Source organism: Desmodus rotundus, chromosome 3 (assembly GCF_022682495.2).
Source record: "Desmodus rotundus isolate HL8 chromosome 3, HLdesRot8A.1, whole genome shotgun sequence".
NCBI classification, from domain to species: domain Eukaryota; kingdom Metazoa; phylum Chordata; class Mammalia; order Chiroptera; family Phyllostomidae; genus Desmodus; species Desmodus rotundus.
This window is the reverse complement of record NC_071389.1, coordinates 110,018,013-110,044,438: the sequence shown is the minus strand read 5'-3', so window position 1 is coordinate 110,044,438 and position 26,426 is coordinate 110,018,013. Positions and strand designations below refer to the sequence as shown.

At 38.4% G+C, this 26,426-nt stretch overlaps 1 protein-coding gene across 4 annotated transcripts in view; it reads left to right on the top strand.

Moving 5' to 3' along the window:
* Positions 1-26,426, top strand: part of ATP8A2 (ATPase phospholipid transporting 8A2) — a 590,644-nt gene that overhangs the window by 42,102 nt on the left and 522,116 nt on the right. The window lies entirely within an intron of this gene.

Genomic DNA, 26,426 nt, shown 5'->3' with positions numbered 1-26,426 from the left:
ACTTGTCTAGTCTTCTCGAAGGCTATCTACTCATGCATTTTCTTCAACCTCACCACAACTTAGGACTTAAGTTTTTTCATCCTCGATTCAGATTCTGACTCTTGCAGACATACTTTATATAAGTATTATTGGGTGACCAGGAAAATGGCCTTAGTGAACAAATACCCAACACTAAAATGTCCTGCTTTGTATATATAATTTTTTCCCAACAATTAGACTAGGTTTTTTTTTCATGGTTTAATTTCATCCTTTTAATTGTGAGATAGATTATTTCTCTTGTACAGCTATGTGTAACAAATGAAACCTATGGAGATTTAGAGTTTTAAGCTGTAAAGATCATGATTAACCTTAACCTCAGATAGAATAATGTAGCATTAAAAGTCTCCTAAGCAGAAGTACTGCCATTTTCTTGAGATACTTTGAAGGGCAAGCATGAGCTTTATTGGATCTTTTCCACCCCAAGGACTTCGCAAACAATAGAAACTCTTTCTTACAAAAGAAAGAAGGGACAGTAAGTTAATTTCAGGTAAAGGTAATTTGGGAGGAGAGATGGCGACTGTTGCAAGTACAGTTGACCCCTGAACAACAGGGGACTTAGGGTGACTGACCCCTGCACAGTTGAAAATCTGCTGATAATGCCAGTTGACTTCTGAATCTGCAGATTCCCAGCTGCTGATCAAACCCCTGTGTGAGTTGATCTGTGCAATTCAGACCCGTGTTGTTCAAGCGTCAGCTGTAATGTGAGTGACTCATACTTTACAATGAACACATGCAAATGCAATTAAAAAATCAAAACTACCTTATACGTGTTAAGATGGCTATATAAAATAACATTTAAAAAAACAGAAAGTAAGTGTTGGCAAGGATGTGCAGAAATTGGAACCCTTTGCACTGTTGGTGGGATTGTAAAATGGTGCTGCTGCTGTGGAAAACAATCTGATGCTTCCTCCACGAATTCTATATACAGTTATCGTATGATCCAGCAAGTCCTCTTATGGGCATATGCCCAGAAGAATTTGTATACACGTTCACAATAGCCAAAAGGTGAAAGCAACCAAGGTGTCCATCGATGGATAAATAAGTGTGATATATACACAAATGGAATATTATTGAGCCTCAAAAAGGAAGGAAATTCTGACATGTGCTACAACATGGATGAACCTTGAGGACATTGTGCTGAGTGAAATAAGCCAGATTCAAAAGGAAATTGCTGTGTGGTTCCAGTTGTATGAGGTACTCAGGGCAAATTCATAGAGACAAATAGAATGGTGGCTGCTAGAGACTGGGAGAAGGGATTAGGGGATTATTGTTTCATGGGGACGGAATTTCAGTTTTGCAGGATGAAAAGAGCACTCTGGAGCTTGGCTGCACAACAATGTGAGTGTACTTAACACTACTGAACTGTACACATTTAAGGTTAAGAAATACTTTATGTGTTTTACCACAATTTAAAAAATAATAGAATTTATTGTATGTGCCTATACATCATGATTCCATTTAAACAGTAGCTTATGGAGTTAATGCTGAGGTTGTAATTCGGTCCTTCCACTCAATTTCCTATTCTCATTTCCTTTTAAAGTTTTTTGCTATTTCACCTTTCTCCTTATGAAATATGCATTACTTATTTGTTCATTGCTGTGGCTCTAGTGTCTAGAAGGGTGCCTGGCACATACTAGCCGATCAGCAATTATCTGTTAAATGATAGAATATTGTAAGTAAAATAAAGTCACTTAAATGACAAATACATTTCTTAAATATCTTTTATTTTTGAGAATTAACTTATAAAGTAAAGCATACAAACCTACAGTAGATAGTTCAATGAATTTTTATATATCTATATGCCTGTGACCAAGAGCCAAATAAAAACATGGATTATTTTCATCACCCTAGAAAATCCCTCGTAACTTTCCCCAGACAGTCCCCACCCTGCCAGGTGCCCTCATGGTTCTGGCTTCCATTTCCCACGGATGCATTTGCCTTTGAACGTCATACAAACGGAGTTTTACAGGATGTACTGTTTTGTCTGTCTCTCAGCCACCGAGGCTGTGAGATGTAGCCACGTCACTGGTCCACTGTATGAGAGACCCCCGTTTGTTTATCCGTTCCGTTGCTGATGGAAGTCTGGTGGTTTCTATTTTTTTTGTTTTGCTATTACAAATAAAATTCTTGTACATATACCTTGAGGACATAACTCTTATCTTGGACAAAAGTATGTAGGAGTAGAATTAACTCAATCTTAGATTAGATATATATATATATTTCTTAACTTTTACATCTGCCAAATGGTTTTTTAAAAAGTGGTTGAAATAATTTACATTTTCCCCAACAACTGTCTCACATTCTGGTGAACATGAGGAGTGTCCCCCTCTTTTTTGAAGTAGTGGTTTGAAGTCGCATTCCTCTAATGCAGCGATTTTCAACCTTTTTCATCTTGTGGCACACGTAAACTAATTACTAAAGTCCTGTGGCACACCAAAAGATATATTTTTTGTTGATCTGACAAAAATAGGTATAATTTTGATTCATTCACATGGGACAGCTGTTTTTTGTTGGCTGTCTTCATTTTTTAATTTGAGAATCTAAGGGAAAAATAGGTCAGTGCCTCGACTAAATAGTCAGGTGTTGAGTGTCTTAAACAATTCTTGCGGCACACCAGTTGAAAATCGCTGCTTGAGAAAATGAGGACAGACCCACAGATGGAGAGCAGGATGACAGCTAGTGGAGGGGGGTTAAGGGGTGGAGGGACTGAGCAGAAAGAAAGAAGGACTCATGGACATGGACAAGTGTGGTGATTGCGGGGCAGGGGGAGTATAAGGAGACTCAATGGTAATGGAAAAAATACAATAATGGTTAAATCAAAAAATTAAAAAAAAGAAAATTGCTGCTTGAATGAGTTGAGCATCTTCTCATGTGCTTATTGGTGATTTGGGTATCCTATGAAATACCTGTTTAATTTTTTCCTCATTTTGTTTTTATATTTTGTGATTGTTTTATATTAATTCTTCTGAGTGTGTCTTTGGTCAGATACATGTATTACAGATACCTTTTTCTAGTCTGTGACTTGCCTAGTCCTTTTCCTAATACTTTTAATGAATGGAAGTTCTTAATTTTCATGAGGTCAAATTGATCAAATTTAATTTAAAAGCTATTATTTTTTGAGTCCTGTTTAAGAAAACTTTGCCTATCTTGGGTGATTTTTAAAGCCATTAATGCAGTTAGCACCATAAAATAAACTCAAATTAGACATTCTCATCTGAAAGGGAAAAGTTTTAAGTTTAAACCACTGCAAAATTCAAACATGTTTCTTTTATTAAAGGGTAAGATAGGGACACAGGAGCTCCCTGTTGACAGCATTCTGACAGCAGTCAGGCACACACGGTTTTTTAAATTCAACTTTTTTTCTTGCTCAATGTTTAGAAAGACTGATCTATTGGACACAGTAAGGAAATAATGATTTGAGAGTGAGTAGATTATTGAACTTGGACTTAGAACCTCACTCTCCTTAACTAATTGTTGGGTATAAATCCCCCCATTGGCCCCTCAGCTTCCCTTTGTGAGCTTTCTAGCATTACCTTTTATTATGTGGGTTTCCTAATGTGTGGCCCAACCGAAGGAAGTCGCAGTTGTGGTCTCGCACGTCGTAGCACATCACGACACAGTATGCAACTGACGGCTGGTAAAATTGGAGGCTACTGCGCACTGGATTTCTGTTCTATTAAAGTTGTCCCCAAATTTCTGCTGTTGGAGTTCTTCCTTAAAATGTGGCCTTGCAGGGAAGCCCCTTGCTGCTGTGCCAATGCCCTTCCTACAGCCCATATTTCTCCTTCTTAGTGTGTGTATCACTCACCTTTCACGTACATAACTCCAAGAAAAATGGGGTGCAGTATTTTGTTTTAAATATTTCTTATTTATCTACTCCTCAGACTGCTACCCTGTACCTCAGCCCCAAACTAGAACATTACTTTATACAAATATTCAAATATTCAGAATATTTTCTGATTTCCTTTTTTAACCCCACAGTTTAGAAGTGTGTTGTTTAATTTTCAAATATATGGATATTTTAATTTCTAATTACAGTCAGAAAACATATTTTATATAACTTGAATCTTTTCAAATGTGTTGAGAATTCTTGTACAATGTGGCCTGTGCTTTGTCGTGTTGAATGGCCCATGTGCACCCTTCAGTTTCGGGGCGGGGTGCTCTATAACTGTCAGTTGTGTCAAGTTGCCTTATAGTTGTCGTATCTTCTGTGTCACTGTTGATTTCCTTCCTTGTTGTTGTATCAACTACTGGGAAAGAAACATTGAAGTCTCCAGTTATAATTGTAGTTCTGTCTATTACTACTGGCAAAACTGTTAGTCTTGCTTTTTATATCTGTTATTAGACATGTAAATATTTAGGATTAAGTACTCTTGGTGAATTGACCCCTTTATCGTTATGAAATGTGCCTTTTTATCCTGGTGATATTCTTGTTTTCAAATCTATTTTGTCTGAGGTTGTTACATTGCAGCTTTCTTTTGATGGTGTACATGGTATCCTTTTCCATTTCCCATTTAATCTCTATTTTCTATTTCAGATGGATTTCTCATGGACAGGTTATGGTTGGAAATTGCTTTTAAAATTAATATACTTATCAATATGGTTGTGTGTAAATCTATCATCTTGCTACTTGTTTTCTACGTGTTTAATCCCTTCTTTGTTCCTTACTTTTCTCTTTTATTGTCTTTTTATTTTTTTACTATTAATGCTATATTTTAGTTCTATTTTTATCTTTACTCTGGGCTTATTAACTACAGCTCTTTGTTTTATGTATTTAGTGGTTGTTCCAGTATTTTCCATATATATCCTTTCTTTTGTCACTTTCTACAATTAAATAACAATATAGTATTTTATGTCCAACATAAAAACCTTATTACAGTATACTTTCATTCTTTCCACTTCTGTCTTCTGCACTATTTTACTTCTAAGTGTAAGTCCCACACTGTACTATATTTGACCCTTGAACAACATGGGTTTGAACTGTGTGGGTCCACTTATACATAGATTTTTAAAAATAAATACTATAAATGTATTTTTCTTATGATTTTCTTAATATTTTCTTTTCTTTAGCTTACTTTATTGTAAGAATGCGGTATGCAACACATTAAACATACAAAATATGTATTAATTGACTGTTTATGTTACTGGTGAGGCTTCTGATCACAGTGCTATTAGTAAAGTTTTACAGGGGTTAGAAGTTATATGTGGATTTTTGACTATGCAGGAGGCTGGCACCTCTAACTCTTGCATTTTTCAAGGGTCAACTGTATTATATTTACTTATCTGTTAGACAATTAAAAATTTTTAAACCACAAGAGACTCTTGAATAGCCAAAGTAATCTTTTTTTTAAAAAAACGATTTTATTTATTTAATTTAGACAGAGGGGGAGGAAGAAAGAGAGGGAGAGAAACATCAATGTGTGGTTGCCTCTTGTGCGCCCCCTACTGGGGACCTGACCTGGCCTGCAATCTGGGCATGCGCCCTGACTGGGAATCGAACTGGCAACCCTTTGGTTCTCAGGCTGGTGCTCAATCCACTGAGCCACACCAGTCAGGGTGAATAGACGAAGTAATCTTGAGAAAGAACAACACAGCTGGAGGCATCACAGTACCTGATTTTAACTATATAATAAAGTTATAATAATCAAACCAGTAGAGTAATGGCATAAAAACAGACACATAGGTCAGGGGAACATAATAAAGAACCCAGAAATAAACCCACACATATATGGCCAACTAATTTGCAACAAAGTAGCCAAGAATATACAATGGGAAAGGATAGTCACTTCAATAAATGGTGTTGGGGAAACTGGACAGCTTCATGTGAAAGAACGAAATTGTACCACTATCTTACACCATACACAACAATCAACTCAAAATGCATTAATATCTTGATCATAAGACTTGAAACTATAAAACTCCTAGAAGAAAACAGGGAGGTAAGCTCCTAGACATTGATCTTGTCAATATTTTGGATTTGACACTAAAAGTAAAGGCAACAAAAGCAAAAATAAACAAACAGAACTACAGCAAACTAAAATGCTTCTGTACAGTAACAGAAACCATTAACAAAATGAAATAGTAACCTACTGAATGGAAGAAAATATTTGCAAATCGTAAATCTGTTAAGGGACTAATATTCAAAATATATAAACAATTTAAAAAACCCAATAGCAAAAAAACCCCAAACAGACTGATTTAAAAGTGGGCAAAGTATCTGAATAGACATTTTTAAAGTGTTTTATTTTTAATTATAGATTACAATCAATATTAGTTTCAGGTATACGGCATAGTGGTTAGACAGTCATGTACTTTACAAAGCAGTCCCCAATATTTTAAGTACCCGCCTGACACCATACATAGTTATTGCAAAATTATTGACTGTAGTCCCTATGCTGCACTTTACATCCCCGTGACCATTTTGTGACTGCCAATTTGTACTTAATCCCTTCACTTTTTCTGTCCAGCCCCCAAACTCCCTTCCCTCTGGCAACCATCAGTCTGATCTCTGTATCTATAAGTCTGATTCTATTTTGGTTTTTCACTTATTTTGCTCTTTAGACTCCACATATAGATGAAATCATATGGCATTTGTCTTTCTCTAACTTACTTCACTTAACATAATACCCTCTAGGTCTATCCAGGCTGTTGCAAATGGTAAGATTTCATTCTTTTCTATGGCTGAGTAATATTCTATTGTGTATATATACCACGACTATTTTATCACTTGTCTGAATACACATTTTTTGAAAAAGAGACAGAAAGAGGACCAAGAGGTGCTTGAAGTGGATCCATACAGTGTGCATTTGTTTGTGTCTAGCTTCTTTCATTTGACCTTATGTCTGTGAGACTCATCATATTATTGTTCATAGTTAAACTTGATTCATTCTAAATCAATAGATTTTTGTTTAAAACAGTGTGAATATATCATAATTTCATGGTTCATTTTACTGTTAGTGGAGAGCTGGATAGCTTCCGATTTGAGACTGTTTTAATAGTGTGGTTATGAATATTCTTCTACATGTCTTTTGTCACACACATATCTACATTTATCTTGGGCATGTATTTAATACTATAATTGGTATGTCTTGGGTATGCATGATACAGATACATGGTAGCATTTGGTAAATATGAACAATTTTTCAAAGTGATCGTGCCAGTTTGTACTCCCAGCAGCAGTGCGTGAATGTTCTCATTGTTCTGCGTCCTGACTAATCCTCAATATATTTTTGTCTTTTTCCATTTTAACCATTGTGTTGAGTATGTAACAGCGTCACGCTAGAGCTTTAGTTTGCATTCATGATGTCTAATAAGAATGAGAATCTTGTCATGTATTTATCGACTATTCTTGAAATCATACTTGAAGTTGTCAGGCCACTTGAATTTTATCTCACTTTGCATCAATAAACAGATCCATGTGTTTAAAAAAAAGAAAGAAAAGAGGCTCAACGTCACTAATCATCAGGGAAATGCAAATCAAAACCACCATGAGATATCACCTCATACTTGTTAGAATTGTTTTTATCAGAAAGACAAGAAATAACAAGTGTTGGCCAGGGAATGGATAAGGGAACCCTCATGCACTTTTGATGGGAATGTAAACATAGAACTACTATATTATCCAGCAATTCCAATTCTGGGTATTTATCCAAAGGAGGAAAATAAACTAAGCTCACAGATACCGAGAGCTTATTCCTGGTTGCCAGAGGAGATGGGTCGGAGGAGGGAAGAATGGGGGAAAGGGTTCAGAAGGTACAAACTTCCAGTTATAAGATAAAAAAATCCTGAAGATACAATGTACAGTATGGTGACTATGTACAGTTAATACGTAACTGTAATGATATAGTTAATGACAGTGTATTGTATATTTAAATGTTGCTAAGTGTGTAGACTTTAAAAGTTCTTATCACGAGGAAAAGAATTGTAACTTTGTGGTATTGGATGTTATCTAAATTTATTGTGGTAATCATTTTCCAATATACATACATATCAAATCACTATGTCCTACATCTAAAACTAATACAATGTTATTTGTCAATTACATCTCATTAAAAAAGTCCAGAATGTATAAAGGCAATATTTCATTTACCTACATACTTTTAATTTTAGGCATTCCTAGTTTTTGATGTGTGATCTAAGTTTCTATTTGATATTCTTTTCCTTCAGCCTAAAGAACTTCTTTTAATTTTTTTTTATAATTCACAAATTCCATCATTTTTTCCTGAAAAATCTTTATTTCATTGTTGTTTTGGGGAGGTATTATTGCTTGGTATAGAATTCTAAATTAAAAGTTTTTTTTAAAGCTCTTTTATTCTTCAATTTTCTTCAGACTTGCAAAATTTCTGATAAGAAGTCTGAGATACTTCTCTTTGTTCCTCAATTTGTAATATTTGTTCTCTGGCTACTGGTTAGATATTTTTCTTTATTGCTGGTTTTTCCATTTGAATGTGATGTGTCTTGATGTATTTTTCTTTTTTATTTTGCTTGGTGTTCATTGAGCTTCTGGACCTTTGAGTTTATAGTTTTCATGAAATCTGGAAATATTTCTATCCTTGCCCTTTTCACTCCCCCTTTTTTTGCTCCTGGGACTCAAATAGTTTATACATCAGACTGATGCCTTGTTTTTATTGTTTTCTCCATGCTTCGGTTTGGATAATTTTTATTCAGATGTCTTCAAATTCAAGATTTTTTTTCCTTTGCAGGGCCTAATACCACTCAGCATCCTTTTCATTTTAGGTGTTCTAGTTTTCATCTCTAGAAATTCTATTTGCTTCTTTTTATGTCTCCCATTTCTTTTTTAAGTATATTTTATTGATTATGCTATTACAGTTGTCCCATTTTTTTTCTCACCTTTATCCCCCTCTGCCCTACTCCCCCCTCCCACCAGCATCTCTCTCCTTAGTTCATGACCATGGGTCGTACATGTAAGTTCTTTGGCTTCTACATTTTCTATATTATTCTTAACCACCCCCTGTGTATTTTGTACTTACAGCTTATGCTTCTTATTTCCTGTATCTTTCCCCCCATTCTCCCCCTCTCCCTCCCTGCTGATAACCCTCCATGTGATCTCTATTTCTGCGAATCTTTTCATGTTCTAGTTGTTTACTTGGTTCATTTTTGTTTTTGTTTTTTAGGTTCGGTTGTTGATAGTTGTGATTGTTGTTATTTTACTGTTTGTATTTTTGATCTTCTTTTTCTTAGATAAGACCCTTTAACATTTCACATAATAAGGGCTTGGTGATGATGAACTCCTTTAGCTTTACCTTGTCTGGGAAGCACTTTATCTGCCCTTCCATTCTAAATGATAGTTTTGCTGGACAGAGTAATCTTGGATGTAGGTCCTTGCCTTTCATGACTTCAAATACTTCTTTCCAGTCCCTTCTTGCCTGTAAGGCTTCTTTTGAGAAACCAGCTGATAGCCTTATGGGAACTCCTTTGTAGGTAACTGTCTCCTTTTCTCTTGCTGCTTTTAAGATTCTCTCTTTATCTTTAATCTTTGTTTTGGCTTATTTACTTGTAGTTTAGTTTGATACTACTGAAGCTGATTTTTAAGCTATTATTTGTTGGGTCTAGAGTAGGCTTTTGTATAGGTCTATTTTAGTCCCACAGTGTAGGCATGGTTCCTAATGTAGTAGTAGTTAACGTGGTCTCTTTGGGTCATGGGAACTCTAACAATTTCTTGCCTTTGTGTGAATCTGGAAATTGTTGCTCTTACTCTTCCTTGGTAATCATTCTTTACCTAGCCTTGAGGAGTTTTGCCATTGTATGTAATGACTGGAATTTAGCCAAAGGTGTAGGGTGGGCTCTTTGAAAATTTTTAGAGTTTATGGTTTGCATAGCTCCTCCCTCCTCAGGTCTCTGGCTGTCAATTCTCAGCATTTTGGCCTCCTCACACTGAGATATCTGTCTCCTGAATCTGGTGAGACTGACAGGGTTTTTCCTGGAGGGGAGGCTGGTGGGTCGGTTCCCTCCTCTATGCAGTTTTGCCCAGAAATTGTTTTCCTGTAGAAAGATGATATGATCATAGGGCTCATCTTATTTATTTTTATTCTCTGCAGGGTTACTTTCCTACACTGTCTGTTGTTTGATATAAAAAATTGTTGACTATTTTGTCAAGATTTCTGGTTGTTATAGTGGAAGCATGCTAGCTTGGACCTCGTTATACCCCCTCATGGTCTGCAACAGAAATCCCAATTAGTGTATTTTAAACTGTTGATTTGCAAGGTGAGGTAATCTTGTTTCAATTTATGTGTCCTTGGTTATTGTTGTGTGATTTTTGCCTTCTAAACTAACTTAGACTTTCTAGCTTACCATGGTAAGGTTTGAGGAGCCTGTTGCTTAGATATCACCTAACTTGGGTTGTTATTACAGTAGTGGAAAGTCACCCCTCGCCAGAAACACAGGTAGTGCTGGGCTCCATTTTCAAAATTCTAATGTAGTTTAAAGGGAAGAGATATCCCATTCTGAAAGCAAATATATCTTCGTAAATATAAGGAAGTCGATGGGTTTTAGCTGGAGAACTTAGAGAGTGGAAGTTTACAAGCTGGCTCAAATGTTAGTCACACAAGAGACCGCTGTGACCCAGGGAGTGGAAAAGCAGGTGACTGCTGCACATGCCAGGTACCTGTCTGGCATCTGCCCACCGTCAAGGGCTGAAAGTACAGTAAGATGATGTTATACTTTGTTCTTTAGGTGCTATGAAGTATCATCTTGGTTTTTTGCTTATTAAAACAATTCAATTCTATTTAGGTGCTTCTGTTTCTTTATAAACTTATGACTGGTTTTTATGGCTGTGATATTTTTGTGTAAATCAAATATCAATACCGAGTGCTTGAATAAGGTACTGTTAAAGATTGAGACCTATTTAAGACGTATTCAGTGTGTAATAGCAATTCACCAGCTACAAGAGCATTTATAGGCACAGATGTCTTTAAGATACACTATTGTGTATTGTTTTAGACATTTTATATTTCCAGGAAGATCCCAAATATATAAAACAGCAAATATCTTCTTTAGCTTGACCAATAGATACTAAATTCATATTTAAAGTTGATGCTTAAAAAATGCAGTTTTGGTAAGTTAAACGATAACTTACCAAAACATCATAGGAAACTTTTGAATTAAAAATAACTTTGGGCAGCCTTGGCTGGTGTGTCTCAGTGGATTGAGTGCTGGCCTGTAGTCCAAAAGGTCGCCGGTTCAAATTCCAGTTGGGGCACCTGCCTGGGTTTGGGCTATGTCCCCAGTAGGGGGTGCATGAAAGGCAGCCTCACATTGATGTTTCTCTCCCTCTCTTTCTCCCTCCTTTCCCCTCTCTAAAAATAAACAAATAAAATCTTTTAAAAGATAACTTTGGGCAAAGCATTGGGACCCCTTGGAAAGTGCTATACAAACTTTTAATGACTCAAAATGGTAATGTGAACATAAGTGATTATTGTGTGCTTATGTAGGGCTCTGTGTAGCTGGGGTTTGAGGGCTGGGTGTTCTCTCTGACATATGACCTCAGGGGTTGCTGTGCTTGGTAAACCTGTGCATGCCCTTCCTTGCTGTGATCTGTCACTTCTGACTGTGACTAGTGTCACTGACTGTAGCAATTTTTTCCCTCTGTTTGTGTCTAATCTGAGATAGGGATGGATCTAGTTTGTTAATCGTATTAGAAACAAGGATAGGCTAAATTATGTGCTTAACTCTAAGGCAAGATTAAAGTTCTCTTATAAGAAAACTTTTGCTTTTAGGGAAAAACTTTCACATACTAACTTGGATTTCTTTGCAGATCTTTTGAATTTCTAAATTACAGCTGGATGGAGAGTTGCCGGAGGGTGAAGCTGTGGCCAGGTGAAGCGCCGGAACAGTTTTAGGGTGCCGTGATTTTGGGCACAGATCTATCTTCCCTGTTTAATTTTCCTTAAACTGGTATTGAAATCCCTTTTCTTGTTTAGATGCAAGCTATAGGTGTAGTGAAGGGTGACAGGGCTGTGGGGGATGTCAACAGGTCAGAAGCAGATGAGGGGTAAGGTCATCATTAATAATGAAGTTATAACTATTAAACCGGTGCTGTCAAATAGTAATATGTCAGCATATTTTTACTTTAATAGTATATTTTGTTTAACTCAGTATACCCCAAGTGTTATTTCAACATGTGATAAATATAAAATATATTAGCACAATTTGTACTTTTTAAATTCCTAATCTTCAAAATCTAGTATATGTTTTACACTCACAGCATTATCCGTCTGACTAGCCACATCGTAAGTACTCAGTACTCACGTGTGGCTATTGGCTACTGTATTGAACAGCATAGTGTTGATTTCTGGTTGTTCTCCAATCGGCATTGTTCTTCCTCTTAAAAATTTAAACATGCACACAAATTGCTGTATAAGTGCAGTGTTGATAGTTCACAAATATCCATTTTATTGCACCCTAGGTAGCTGTAATGGGCTTGGCTATTCATTGCTGTGCTTACCAGGCCTCCTGTCTGGATGTGTCGCCCTGTTTGGGTGATTGACAGCGTCCCTGCCGTGCAGCTTCTCTCAGTGATAAAAACTTGAGGGCTCTTTAAACACAGTAAATGCTTTACAACATTAGCTGTGACTAGAGAGTAGGAAAAGAAGAGTTCTTTGGGTTCACTAATGCAATATGCTAATAATTTGTGTGTGTGTGCAAGGAAAACATGGGATTTCACTTGGGCTAATAAATTAGAGGGGTGATATGGTTAGAAGGGAATGGTGGACAGGGGGATCGCCCTTGTGACCTGAAGCAACACTGAGGCTAAGTTAGAATCCTTCCTGGCTGGAGTGTGATGTGAGTGAATACAGAGACACTCTTGGGGGAAACAACTCTTGGCTCACAGAGGGTTGCGTAAGCTTTGAGGTGTTACAGTAGCTGCTGTTTAGATATTTAACAAGTGCTCTTTGATACTGTAACTTTTTCATTTGACAGTTACAGCCACATGAATTAATAGAATCTTTAATAAAAATCTTTAAAATTATAGTATCTTTGATAGCTGTATCTAATATATCTCAGGAAAGTATATTAGTGCTTGGCGTCAGGACGATTTAAGAGATTTGTTCTTACGTTTCATGAAGTTGGGTGCAGGGTTAGGACTTTGGATTAGACTCGACTTCATTGTCACATCTGGTATAGTAGCTGTGATGAGATCGTTGAACTAACAATGTCAACATCAGGTGTGTGAGGGTTCCACAGAGTTCAGGAGCTTTGTATTTGTTGTCTCAGTTTTTAGCCTAAGGCATCAGCTGCGTGTCAGACGTGCGCACTCATAACAATGGGGACGCGAGAGTGCTGAATTAGGCCAATGCAGCAGCCCTAGCGCAAGGCTCTGTTAACCATCAGCTAACTCGTTGACGATGAGTTGTTGTATATTTTGTACATTTTGGAGGATTGGCTTTAGTAATTTTTATCTTCCTATAAAACAGATTAAGTTGTTAAGAGCATTGGCTTTTGACTTTCAAACTTTAGCTTAGTATAATTTTTTCAAAACTCTGATTGAAAGTTATCCTTAGAAGGTAATAGTAAAATTCAAATCAAAAAGTTGTTTTCATTGTCACAGTTACTGAGGCCAACTAAGATGCTAACATGCATTGTTCTAACACAATTATTTTCAGATATTATAGTTTTAAAATTTCTTCTTATTGTAAGTTGTTTGACCTAGGTGGCTAGGTAATTTGAAACATGTGCAGCTTTGTTTTGATGTGGCTGCCTTTTCAAACCCTTTCCTACTTTGTCTGTCTTCTTATTCAGCGTTTTGTTTCATGTTGCTAGAACTTTCTACTGTTCTTTTTTCTTGGATTTTGGCCACATTCTGGACACAGGTTATTTGTTTTATTTTCCCCATGGTCTTCTGTCTATTCCGGCAATGCAGGTGTGTATCACAGTTACTTTTCAGAGCATCAGAAGAACTCCCCTGGCCTTCTTGTGTGATTCAAAAACCCTCTGACCAGGTCACTGTGTCTACATTAAAAAATTTTTTTGTTTTGCTCTGGCTGGTGTGGATCGATTGGTTGGAGCGTTGTCCCATAAACCAGAGGGTTGTGGGTTCCATTCTCAGCCAGCGGGAGGCAAACTTTTGATGTTTCTCTCCCCACCCCCTTCTCTAAAAGTCAATAAGCATGTCCTCAGGTAAGGATAAAAAAATTATTTTGTTTAGTCATGCCTATCTTGTTACATAGGTAGGTTCCTATGCCACATTTTACTATTATTATTAAATGTCTTTATAAAATAGTATTAGTTTCTAAATTCAAAGCATGATCAGGGGAACCAGACAGACCCAAGTCTGAACCTTGGATAGATCACTTGTAAACTAGGTGACTTAGGGCAAGTTATTTAACCTCACAGAGTCTCAATTTTCTAATCTGTGAAAGGGGGCGATACTCTTCACAGGTGGTTGTCAATTAAACGTGATTTTGTGTGGAAAGCACCTGGCAAGTGGTGGGTCTTAGGAAATGGAAGTTTAATTATTAGCACAGTCATTAACTAATGTCTTTGTCCTGCAATTTTACATTATTTTATTATAGAGCTTTGCAGTTTAGTTACTTTTTTCAAACCCAGGGTCTCATTTTTCCATTATAAAATTGTTATTAGGCAAAGTAGGTAATTTCTTTATTTCTCAGATAAAGAAGCCAAATCTCACAGATTAAGCTTTAATTTATGGGTAAAACATCAGGTGTTCGAGGAAATGAGAAAAATATAGCTCTACAAACAAGAAGACAAAATGTCTATTTATGTTTATAATGAGAAGAAGAGATAATATGTCTGTTTGATATATACCAGGTGATTAATAAACCTTAGCAACAAAGTTGACTAGATTATTTGCCAAGATTTAATTCACTGAATAATTCAAAGTCAAGTACTGAACATGTGCTAGGCACTAGAGGGAGAACAGAGAACAAGGAAAACTCAGCTCATGCAGCTTACATTCAGGTGCGGTAGACAGATAACACAGGAGCAAATGGTATTGACAAGAGTTATTACTGCTCTATAGAAAATAAAGCAAGTGAAGATGCCCTGGCTGATATGGCTCAGTGGATTGAGTTCTGACCTGTTGACCAAAGGGTTGCCGGTTCGATTCCCAGTCAGGTCACATGCCTGGGTTGCGGGCCAGTTCCCCAGTGTGGTGCGTGAGAGGCAATCACACATTGATGTTTCTCGTCCTCTCTTTCTCCCTTCCTTCCCCTATCTCTGAAAATAAATAAATAAAATCTTTTAAAAAAAGAAAATAAAGCAGGTAGAGAATGACCAAAGGGAAGAACTACTGTAGGTAGTCTAGTTAAAGAAGAGCTTTTTTGAAGCTGTGACATTTCAGCAGTGACCCAAACAACAAGGAACCAGAGCTGTGAAGTTGTAGCATAAGAGAGTTCCAGCTGAGGTTATCCTGAGCATGAGGAATAGTAACAGTAAGAGCTAAGGACATGAGGTAGGAATGAACTAGACATTTATAAGTGGTAGAAGAAAAAGCCAGTGTGTCTGGAATAGAGCTTTGTAGCCCATGGTGGGGAGTTTGCTCTCTACGTGAAGTATAATGGAAAGTTGAGCAGTTTCAAAGATGTGATTGATCTGATCTGGTTTTACATTTAAAAATATGAGTCTGGCTCCATGTGGAAAGTAGGCTCTTGAGGGGTAAAAGGAGGAGGAGGAGGAGTTAGCAAGTTCCTGCAATATCCATGTGAGGAATGATGATGGGATGACCTAGGGTAGTGACATGTGAGGGAGACAGGTGGTCAGATTCCGGATCTATTTGGGGTTCGGGGTGTAGAACTGATGGGGTTTCCTGACAGGTGGGATATGGGATTGAAATTCCAGTCAAATATTTGGAAAGTCATTGTGAGGGACAATGCTGAACTATTCCTAATTCAGGGCAATGAGTTTTTTACCCGACACCTTGTAAAGATGACAATGCATTTGTTCAATCTGAGAACATGTTAAGTGCCAGAGACTGTAGGGAAATGAATAGTCTCTGACTTCAAGGACCTCACAGAAGGCCTTTTTGAAAGAAACTCAGTTAGTCTCCATGATTAAGAGGAGGAGAGAATTAACACCAATAGAGGAGAAAGTGCTGGCAGAGAAAGTATCTATGGAGGAGGTAGTCTTTGCGAATGGAGGAAAATGGGATGCACAGTAGGTGCTGTTGGCTTTTATGAGTTTGTCTGTTCTCTGTGCAGTGAAGAATGAAGTTACTTTTTCTTCTTCGTCATTATCATCACTCATTTGAATTGTACCTTTAAATATATTATTTTTTATATTCATAAACATATTTTATTCTCTTTCTATATATAATGACAATGATAAAGCTTAAAGATGGCATGTCCTATGAAAAATGCAAAATGAGGAATTTATATAAATAATTTATACTTCATAAAACTAAAGTTAAAAATATTTTCCACATCATTGGATTTCTACATTGGAGTATTTAAAGTAAACCAGGCTTTCCCCACTAGATTTTGAATTACATTGTCTCAGCAGAGAATGATAAAATCTAATCAGGAATAAATGACCAGGTGTCTGTTTTTTATTCAGTAGATGAGTAGACACTATTTCAGTGCCTACTCTGAACTATAATACATAGGCATGAACACCCTAAGCCTGAACTACAATACATAGGCATGAACACCCTAAGATAGGTTGTCATAGGGTGAAGGCATTCCCAGCCATACCAGAATTATACGCGGTGGTCAGGGTGGCGTTTCCAGTCATCTGCTCAGCTTCCTGGCCTCTAGGTATGCTCTGTCCTACCTGGACGTGAGTCATCCCTTTGTCCAGCATCTCCATGCTGTGTACAGTCCTGTGTATGTCACTTAGTAGCAGCCTTGATTATCATGGTATTGCAGCGCTTGTGTTCACATAACCCTTATTTTACTTAATAATTGCCCAAAGCACAAGAAAAGTGGTGTTGACACTTTGGATATGTCAAAGAGAAACTGTAAAGTGCTTCCTTTAAGTGAAAATTTCTCAACACACACTTCATCATAGGTGTGTGTGTACAGGAAAAAACATAATATTATGAATAGGGTTTGGTACTATCTTCAGTTTCAGTCATTTGCTTGAGGGTCTTGGAACATATCCCTTGGGGCACTGCTGTACCGTGACCTTTTGTTTCTGGTGCACCATCCTTTGTTCCTTGGCTCTTTGCAAATGTTATATGTATCATACTTGCTTTACCATTGTGTATGTCTGCCAACCCACTATATAACAGTTGTTCAACATTGTCATTGTTCAAAGAAAACTAGAAACTGCTCTTTCTGTGTGTGTGGAAGTGCAAGCTGGACCTGGAGGAGGCTGTCCTGAGGTGAGACTGGACACAGATGCCGTCGGGAGTCCAGAGGATGCGGCCTGGGAGCCTGGCTTCAGTGGGGCTCTCTTTGTTTTTAATGTGTAGACTCTGAGAGTACACTTTCATCTAGTGAGAAAACAAACAAACACACAAACCAAATAAAGATAAAAGATTCAGTTAATCAACAAATATGTAATTGTTTATCTTAGGAAATTTTTTGCCTTGAAACCCCTCCCCCAAATTATTTATAATGTAGGTCATATAAATGACTCACATAGTAACGAACAAAAAATTTAACTTGTAGAAATATTGAGCTAGTTGTTTAATTACTCTTTGCCCCAGTTTTATGATCTCCAAGATGAGCACACGTGTCATATGATTGTTATAAGGATTATGGGTCAATACACGTACAGTGCTTAGTTGAGGCTCAGCAAAAAAGAGTCACACTTTATAATTATTTATGAGTTCTTAGTGACATGACAAAGAAAAGGAATTGCTGTGGTAGCAATGAACTGGTGGAGGGTGCTGGGGATTCAAATGGCTCCATCTGTAGTTCTTTGGCATTGCTTTTCCCCTTTAAAGATTTTTTTACATTTGAAACTTTCTCACTTCTCTGAGAAGAAATGTGATACACAAAATGTCACATCAACAAGAAAGTCAGGAAAAGCCATCACACTGGAAAAGTATATTTTGTGTCTGTGGAGTTGGGAATGGAGGCGAATGAGTTGGTCTCCATGTTGACTTGTTTAAATCTGCACATAATTTTGAAGGTTACATTAAGATTACTGATGTAAGTAAAGAGTGTTAGGGTCATGTGACTAGTGGGGATTAAAAAAATAGCAGGCTGATTTGCATGTGAAACTGGACTGATGGTTGAAGCAATGAGTGTGTCTTTCTCTTGTCTATGACATTTGATTTCCGTGCACTTGAATCCTCCACTTCCATAGGAAAGACTGAGCGCCAAACAGAACTGGACATTTCCAGTTTTTCCCCCAATTCTGTAGTTAGGTCAGATTTATTGTAGATTAAATTGAAGGAGTTACATTTTTCTCTGCCCATTTAAGACCTGTGAAATGTGTGGTCATGTTCACTTGATTCATTTGTTGGACACATTAAATGCCTTCTATGTCCTATGCACTGGGGATGACAAGGTGATTGAGATCAACAGACACCCACTTATATCTAATGTTGGAAAACAGGAAATGGACAAACAAATTTCATGGAGTGGTAAATGGGATGAAAGAAAAAGCATGGTATCAGGGAATAACTAACAAGGGGAATACTGTAGATGTGGTGGTCAAGGAGTGCTTCTGTGTGGAAGTGAAATTTAGCCCAAGGCCTCAGTGATAGTAAGGAGATAGCAAAGCAAAGACTAGGGGGACAAAATCCTAGTAAAAGGAAAGGCAAGTACCATGTCTCTGGAGAGGGGATCAAGTTGCTGTCTTTGAGGATGGCGAGACCACTATGGGTGGTCATATTCAAGAGCAAGGGAGATTGACTGCTAACTTGATTGACACGGGAGAGGTGAGCTGGCTGTGAGATCAGATGCAGTGAATCTATATGCCTTTGGCCGGGGTGTTGTGGGTCTTCAAATGAACCTAAAAATGAACCTAAAATACTTGGAACAGGCAAACGACATCTTCAGAGAAAAGTGCACCTCTCCTAGGATTAACTGTTCAAAGACTGCATTCATGCAGTTTGAGTCGGCAATGGGATTTTAAAGTTGGCATGCCCAATTTGAGGCCTCTGAGAGATGAAGAATATCCATGCTCGCAGCAGAGGGAGTTGCAACAGGAAGTCATTGGGATTGTATCTAGGTCTCAGCAGATCCAGTCCATATAGAAAAGTCCTTTGAATTGAGTGTTTGAACTGGTGCTTTCCTTTTTTTTTCTTGATTTTGGTTTTATATGTTAAATATATTTCCTTAAAAGGATGAATTTTAACATATCTAAAGTATAAGATGAGTTTCGAGGAACAGAAGCCCCATCTGTATTGCTGTACTTATTGGACACAAGGCTTCGAATTCCTCTGGCTCGGCTTTCACCCACCATGCTGGAGCCAACGAGGTTCTAAATAAAGTGCTACCGCACGTGTCGCTGCTCAGCCATATTCCTGGAACACTCTGCTCTTTCTCCTCACAACCAAGTCATACTCATTGTTTTTTTTTAAGCATATTTTATTGATTATGTATTACAATTGTCCAATTTTTATCCCCTTATCCCCCCTCCCCCCTGCACCCCCCAACCCTCCAGCATTTGTCCCCCACCCTTAGTTCATGTCCATGGGTTGTACATATAAGTTCTTTGACTATTCTGTTTCCTATACCATTTTTGACCTCTCCCCATCTATTTAATGCCCACCAATTATGCTTCTTCTTCCCTGTACCTTTTCCTCCCATTCTTCCCTTCCCCCTCCCTACTGAAAACCCTCCATGTGATGTCCATTTCTCTGATTCTGTTCCTGTTCTGGTTTCCTTAGTTTTTGTTTTCATTGTTTTCCTTTCTTTTATTTTTTTAGGTTCATTTGTTGATAGTATTGAGTTTGTTGTCATTTTACTGTTCATATTTTTGGTCTTCCTTTTCTTAGATAAGTCCCTTTAACATTTCGTATGATAAGGGCTTGGTGATGATGAACTCCTTTAACTTGACCTTATCTGGGAAGCACTTTATCTGCCCTTTCATTCTAAATGATAGCTTTGATGGATAGAGTATTCTTGGATGTAGGTCCTTGCCTTTCATGACTTGGAATGCCAGTCCCTTCTTGCCTGCAAGGTTTCTTTTGAGAAATCAGCTGATAGCCTTATGGGAAGTCCTTTGTAGGTAACTCTTTCCTTTCCTCTTGTTGCTTTTAAGATTCTCTCTTTGTCTTTAATCTTGGGTAACTTAATGATGATGTGCCTTGGTGTGTTCCTTTTTGGGTTCAACTTCTTTGGGACTCTCTGGGCTTCCTGGATTTCCTGGAAGTCTATTTCCTTTGCCAGATTGGGGAAGTTCTCCTTCATTATTTGTTCAAATAAGTTTTCAATTTCTTGCAGTTGTTCATCTCCTTCTGGCACCTCTATGATTCAGATATTGGAATATTTCCAGTTGTCCCAGAGGTTCAAAAGTCTCTCTTCACTTTTCTGAGTCCTTGTTTCTTCATTCTGTTCTGGTTGGATGTTTATTTCTTCCTTTTGTTCCGAATCCTTGACTTGAGCCCTGGTTTCCTTCCTGTCACTGTTGGTTCCCTGAATATTTTGCTGTATTTCATTTGGGGTATCTTTCATTTTTCAACCAAGCTCAGTCAGTTCTGTGAGCATTTTGATTACCAGGGCTTTAAATTCGCCATCAGATAGGTTGGCTGTCTCCTCATTGCTTAGCTCTCTCTCTGAGGTTTTGCTCTGTTCTTTCATTTGGGCCATATTTCTTTGTTTGGGGCACCTGTTAAGTTGTAGGGGGCGGGTCCTTAGGTAATCACCAGAGCAGGGCAACCCTCTTTACTGTGCTGTGGTGCTGCTTGTGGGGGAGGGGCCAGAGAGGGAACAATGCAGCTTCCCTGCTCATCTCTAGCCCACCTTTCAACAAACTCATGTGAGACTGGGAGTTTCTCCCACTGGGGCAACATAATCCACAGCCAGCTCTGAGTGTCACCCCTTAAGGGGAAACCCCTAAGTCAGCCCCTCCCGCACAGCCTGCTGCCTCCTATCAACCAGCCCTGCCTGCATGGTCTGCTGCCTTGCCTTGGTTTGTCTCCATACGCTGCCTTACCGGTCTGGTTGTTCTGTTTGACTGTTTCTCTAATTCCTTGGTTGTCAGAGTTCCATGCAGTTTGATTTTCTGGCACTTCTGGTTGTTTATTGATTTTAGATTGGTGGTTATCCTCCTTTTGGTTGTGAGAGGAAATGAAGGGTTTCTACCTATGCCTCTGTCTTGGCCGGCATCATACTCATTCTTATAAACCTACTTCAACTGCTTCCTTGATGAGACTGCCCTGATTTTTGGTACTGTGTGAGATTGGCAGTCATTTTTGTCCTCTGACTTCCCATATTTTTTAGCTCTCTGGTTTCTGCTGCCTCTCCTAAAATGTAGACTTATGCCTTTCACTGTGTACCTTTCCCTTGCCACTAACTAGCAAAATGCCTTGTATCTAGGAGGAGCTCAATAACTGTTGGGATGAATGCAGCTACCTACAATATTTTAGATCATAAATAGTTCATGGCCTTTTACTTCCCTTCCTGTTTTGTCTATGCCTAAAAAGAGAAACCAGTAAGATTTTTTCAGTAATAAGAAATCCTGATCCATCAATGTCATTTTCCTTTTGTGTTTATTCCTTCTGAATTCTTGGGTAGAATGGATTATAGACATTATATTTGGTGAGAGGTGGTTTGTGCAAAGTGGGTTCCAGAAAAGGCCCCCAACATATATCTACCAAGGCCAGAATGATCACATTTTACATTTGTACAGCATTTTTGTTGTGTGTACAGCCCCACTCTAAAAAGGTTTAGGGACCCACAGTGAGTCACCTTGTTATTGTTAACTGGTGGTTGTTGGCATCAATTCAATGTCAACAGGAACCCTCAGTTTGGGGTGCAGTGAAGAAGGAAAGTTTCTTCACTGCAAGAGGGTGGGCCCCTTGTTGTACAGGCTTCACCCACTAGGTGAGTGTTCTAGGAACCCATCTGTATCAGTGTACCAGCTGGTATTGTTGTGAGAGGCTGCGTTCAGCTTCAGTGAATTTTTTGAAGACTCAACACATTTGTCCAATTCATGATGGGTGATTTACGAGTGTACCTATCCACACCATGGTGAGTGTTAAGCAGTTTTTGACCAAAAATGGTATGACCCCCATGCCCCACCCTCCCTATTTACCAAATCACCCCCCAAGCGAGTTTTTCTTTCCCCATGATTGAAAAAAGTCCTCAAAGGGAAACATTTTGCTGATGTGGAAGAGGTGAAACAAAAAATGGCAGAAGCACTAAAAGGCATCAAAATTGACGAGTTCAAAAACTGTTTTGAGCAGTGGGGAAAAAAAGTCTTGATAGTTGTATTGCATCAAAAGGAGAGTACTTTGAAGGTGACTGAAGTTTAAACATGTAAGAATACACAATTTTTTAATAAATAAATTCCTTTTTGGGGGGTCCCTCATATTTCCTTGAGGTGGGAGTTAGGATATAATCAGGTTGTTAACTGTGAAAGAACTTAGTTTATATAGGGGGTCAGCAAACTATGGCCTATGGGCCAGATCCGGCCTGTGACTGAGAGTGATTTCTACATTTTAAGACATATTCGTTAAACAAAACAACAAACAATGAGAGAGAGAAACAGAGAGAGAGAGAGATCGGCTATATGTGGCCCAAGGCCTAAAATATTTACTAGCTGACTCTCTGTACAAAAAGTTTGCCAACCCTTGGTTTATAGAATTGACTTCTATTTTGTGGAAGAAGAAAGCAAGCTCAAATGGTATCTGACTTGCCTAAGCTCACAGAAGGAGCCTGTTCTACTGGAAGGAGAATCAGATTCAAGTTGCTATACCTCTGGCTTTCATTTGTTCTAATATACTTTTGTGACTGTTAATAGTTTTCCTTTAGGTTCTGTCATTTCAGAGTTCACATAGTGATGTCTGCAATGCAGTTCTAATACTGACTACCCAGAGTTAGGCCAGACTTCACAGGTTCAGGCACAGCTCTCTGCAAGAGTGCCTTCACTCCAGACACCAGCTGCAAGCTCCACCCTTCTGACCAACTGGTTACAAAAATACCAGGGTTTCCACTATCCCCTCAATATTTTTATTCTTTTTCAGTATTTTTATTCATCTCAATAATAAGCTAGAGTAATTCAGAGAACTCAGGAAAGTACTATACTTATGATTACAGTTTTATCACAAAGGATACAGGTCCTTTATCATAGAAGATACAAATCAGAACCAGCTAAATGCTGAGACACCTAGAGCCAGGTCTTGGAGAGTCTCCTGTGGAAACTTCCATGTCCTCAGGATATGTTACCTAAGCTTTGGTGTCCATAGTTTTTATTGAGGTTTCATTACACAGGCATTATTAATTGGATCATTCGCCACATGATTGAAATCAGTCTCTAGCTCTCCCCTCCTCGGAGTCAGGAGATCAGTCTGATAAACTGGCTCAAACCCCAACCCTCTAATCACATGGTTAGTTTTTCTGGCATGGTTAGCCCCCTTCTAAAAAGTTCTGGGGGCCCACATGGGGTCACCTCATTATCATTGCCAATTCAATACCAACAGGAACCCCCAGTTTGGGGTGCAGTGAAGAAGGAAACTTTCTTCAGTGCAAAACAGGCCAGTTGTGATACAGCACAGCTGTGAGGCAGCCCTGGGGCCAGACCCATCTCCGGCTAGACAGCCCTGCTGTACCCCTCGATGGTCTGCACTGCATTGTGCTGGTCTGCTCTGCTCTGCTCCGGTGAGACATCTTGAGTGTTTCAGCTCGGCCTGGGAAAGTTGGTTTTTAGTTGTGGGTAGAAAGGGAAAGTGTACTCCCAGAGCCAGAGGGGAGCTGGCCTATATGGGCCGAAGTCCCTGCTCCTGGCTCCTGATTGGTCTGTCCTCATGCTCGTGAGAACTCCAAATACTCACAGTTTGATTGGTCCAAAAGGCACTATCCCTTTTTTTTTTTTTAAACAATGCAATTTATTTTTCTATAAGAAGAAAACTTCAAAAATTTACTGAAATACATAAACGAATACCAAAAAAAATGGACATAATTCAGTGACCCTGTAAAGGGTACTTCATTTTAAACAGCTTTTTGTAATTTTTACACAATGAAATCAACCCATTTAAAATTGTGCATTTTTTAGTATGTTTTATTGATTATGCTATTATAGTTGTCCCAGTTTTTTTCTCCTCTTTATCTGCCTCCACCCTGTATCACCCCACCCTCCAGCATTCCCCCCTGCCCTTAGTTCATGTCCATGGGTTGTACATATAAGTTCTTTGGCTTCTGTATTTCCTATACTATTCTTAACCTCCCCCTGTCTATTTTATGCCTACCAATTATGCTTCTTATTCTCTGTACCTTTTCCCCCGAATTCTCCCTCTCCCCTTCCCCACTGATAATCCTCCATGTGATCTCCATTTCTGTGATTCTGTTCCTGTTCTAGTTGTTTGCTTTGCTTTTGTTTTTGTTTTTAAGTTCAGTTTTTGATCATTACCAGTTTGTTGTCATTTTATTGTTCATAGTTTTTGATCTTCTATTTCTTAGATAAGTCTCTTTAACATTTCATACAATAAGAGCTTGGTGATGAAGAAGTCCTTTAAGTTGACCTTATCTGGGAAGAACTTTATCTGCCCTTCCATTCTAAATGATAGCTTTGCTGGATAGAGTAATCTTGGATGTAGGTCCTTGCCTTTCATGACTTGGAATACTTCTTGCCAGTCCCTTCTTGCCTGCAAGTTTTCTTTTGAGAATTCAGCTGATACTCTTATGGGAACTCCCTTAGAGGTAACTCTCTCCTTTCCTTTTGCAGCTTTTAAGATTCTCTCTTTATTTTTAATCTTGGGTAACTTAATTATGATGTCAAAAAGGCACTATCCTGATTGGTCAGAATGGAGCTGCTCTGGTTAGTCAGCACTGAACAGCTCTGATGGGATGGGGTAAGCCTCAGTCCTCTTGGTTGAAATAGGATTCCAGGAACTCTATAAGGGCTGGCTCAGATGGCAGGAACACAGTTCAAGTGCAGAGGCAGGTAGTTCAGTGCGGGCTTCTCCCTGAAGTGCAGTTTGTATGAGAGACCCCTGTGTAGAAATGGCTGCTAGGTTCTGTGTGTGTGTGTGTGTTTTAAATTTGATCTCAGTTAGGCACCAGAAGCCCTTTAAAAATTTTTTTTAATTCTTTTTTTGGTAAAGATTTTATTTATTTATTTTTAGAGAGAGGGGAAGGGAGGGAGAAAGAGAGGGAAAGAAACATCAATGTGTGGTTGCCTCTCGTGCACCTCCTGCTGGGGACCTGGCCCACAACCCAGGCATTTGCCCTGCTTAGGAACTGAACCGGCAACCTTTTGGTTCACAGGCCTACACTCAATCCACTGATCCACAGCAGCTGGGGCAGGAGCCCTTCTTATTAGATTTCTTCTTTCTCAGTGTTCACAGCATAAACTCAGGGGCCCAGTATGGATGACAGAAACACTCCTATCACTTGGGAAAATCCCAAAGGGGTCAGAGGCTTCTCCAGGAAGCTGAGACAAAAACCAGCCCAATTCTTTATTGTACAACAATATCCAAGGTCTGACTCTTCCCACAGAGCTAGTTAAAGAAGTGCTGCAAAAGGTTTATAAGGGCTGGCTCAGAAAGCAAAACCACTTCAATAGGCTTCTGACATAGGAAGAATAGAGTATTTCTTACCCAAGAATTTCTGTGAGATAGTGAAAATTTCCTTGTGAGGGAAATGGACTAGATGGGTCTCAAGCATCTTTGGCATTTTGAACACTTTTATTTGAATTAGGGGAAAATACTAAAGTTTAGAGTGAAGGGTTTTGCTTCAGTGTTGCTGAAGGCAATGAAATGCTTAGCAAAAATTTGCCTTAATATTACTCTCTTTTTGTGTTTATTTTTTCATTTTTAAATTTTAAGTATGTTATTGATTATGCTATTATAGTTGTCCCATTTATTTCTCCCCTTTATCCCCCTCAGCCCTGCATCCCACCTCCCTCCAGAATTTCACCCCCTTTGTTCATGTCCATGGGTCATACACATAAGTTCTTTGACTTCTCCGTTTCCTATACTATTCTTAAACTCCCCCTGTCTATTTTGTACCTACCAATTATGCTTCTTATTCCCTCTACCTTTTCCCCCATCCTGCCCCCTCTCCCTCCCCACTGATAACCCTCCAAGTGATCTCCATTTCTGTGATCCTGTTCCTATTCTAGTTGTTTGCTTAGTTTGTTTTTGTTTTGGGTTTTTAAGGTTTAGTTGTTGATAGTTGTGAGTTTGTTGTCATTTTATGGTTTATAGTTTTGATCTTTTTCTTAAATAAGTCCCTTTAATATATCATATAATAAGGGCTTGGTGATGATGAACTCCTTTAATTTGATCTTATCTGGGAAGACTTTATCTGCTCTTTCATTCTAAGTGATAGTTTAGCTGGATACAATAATCT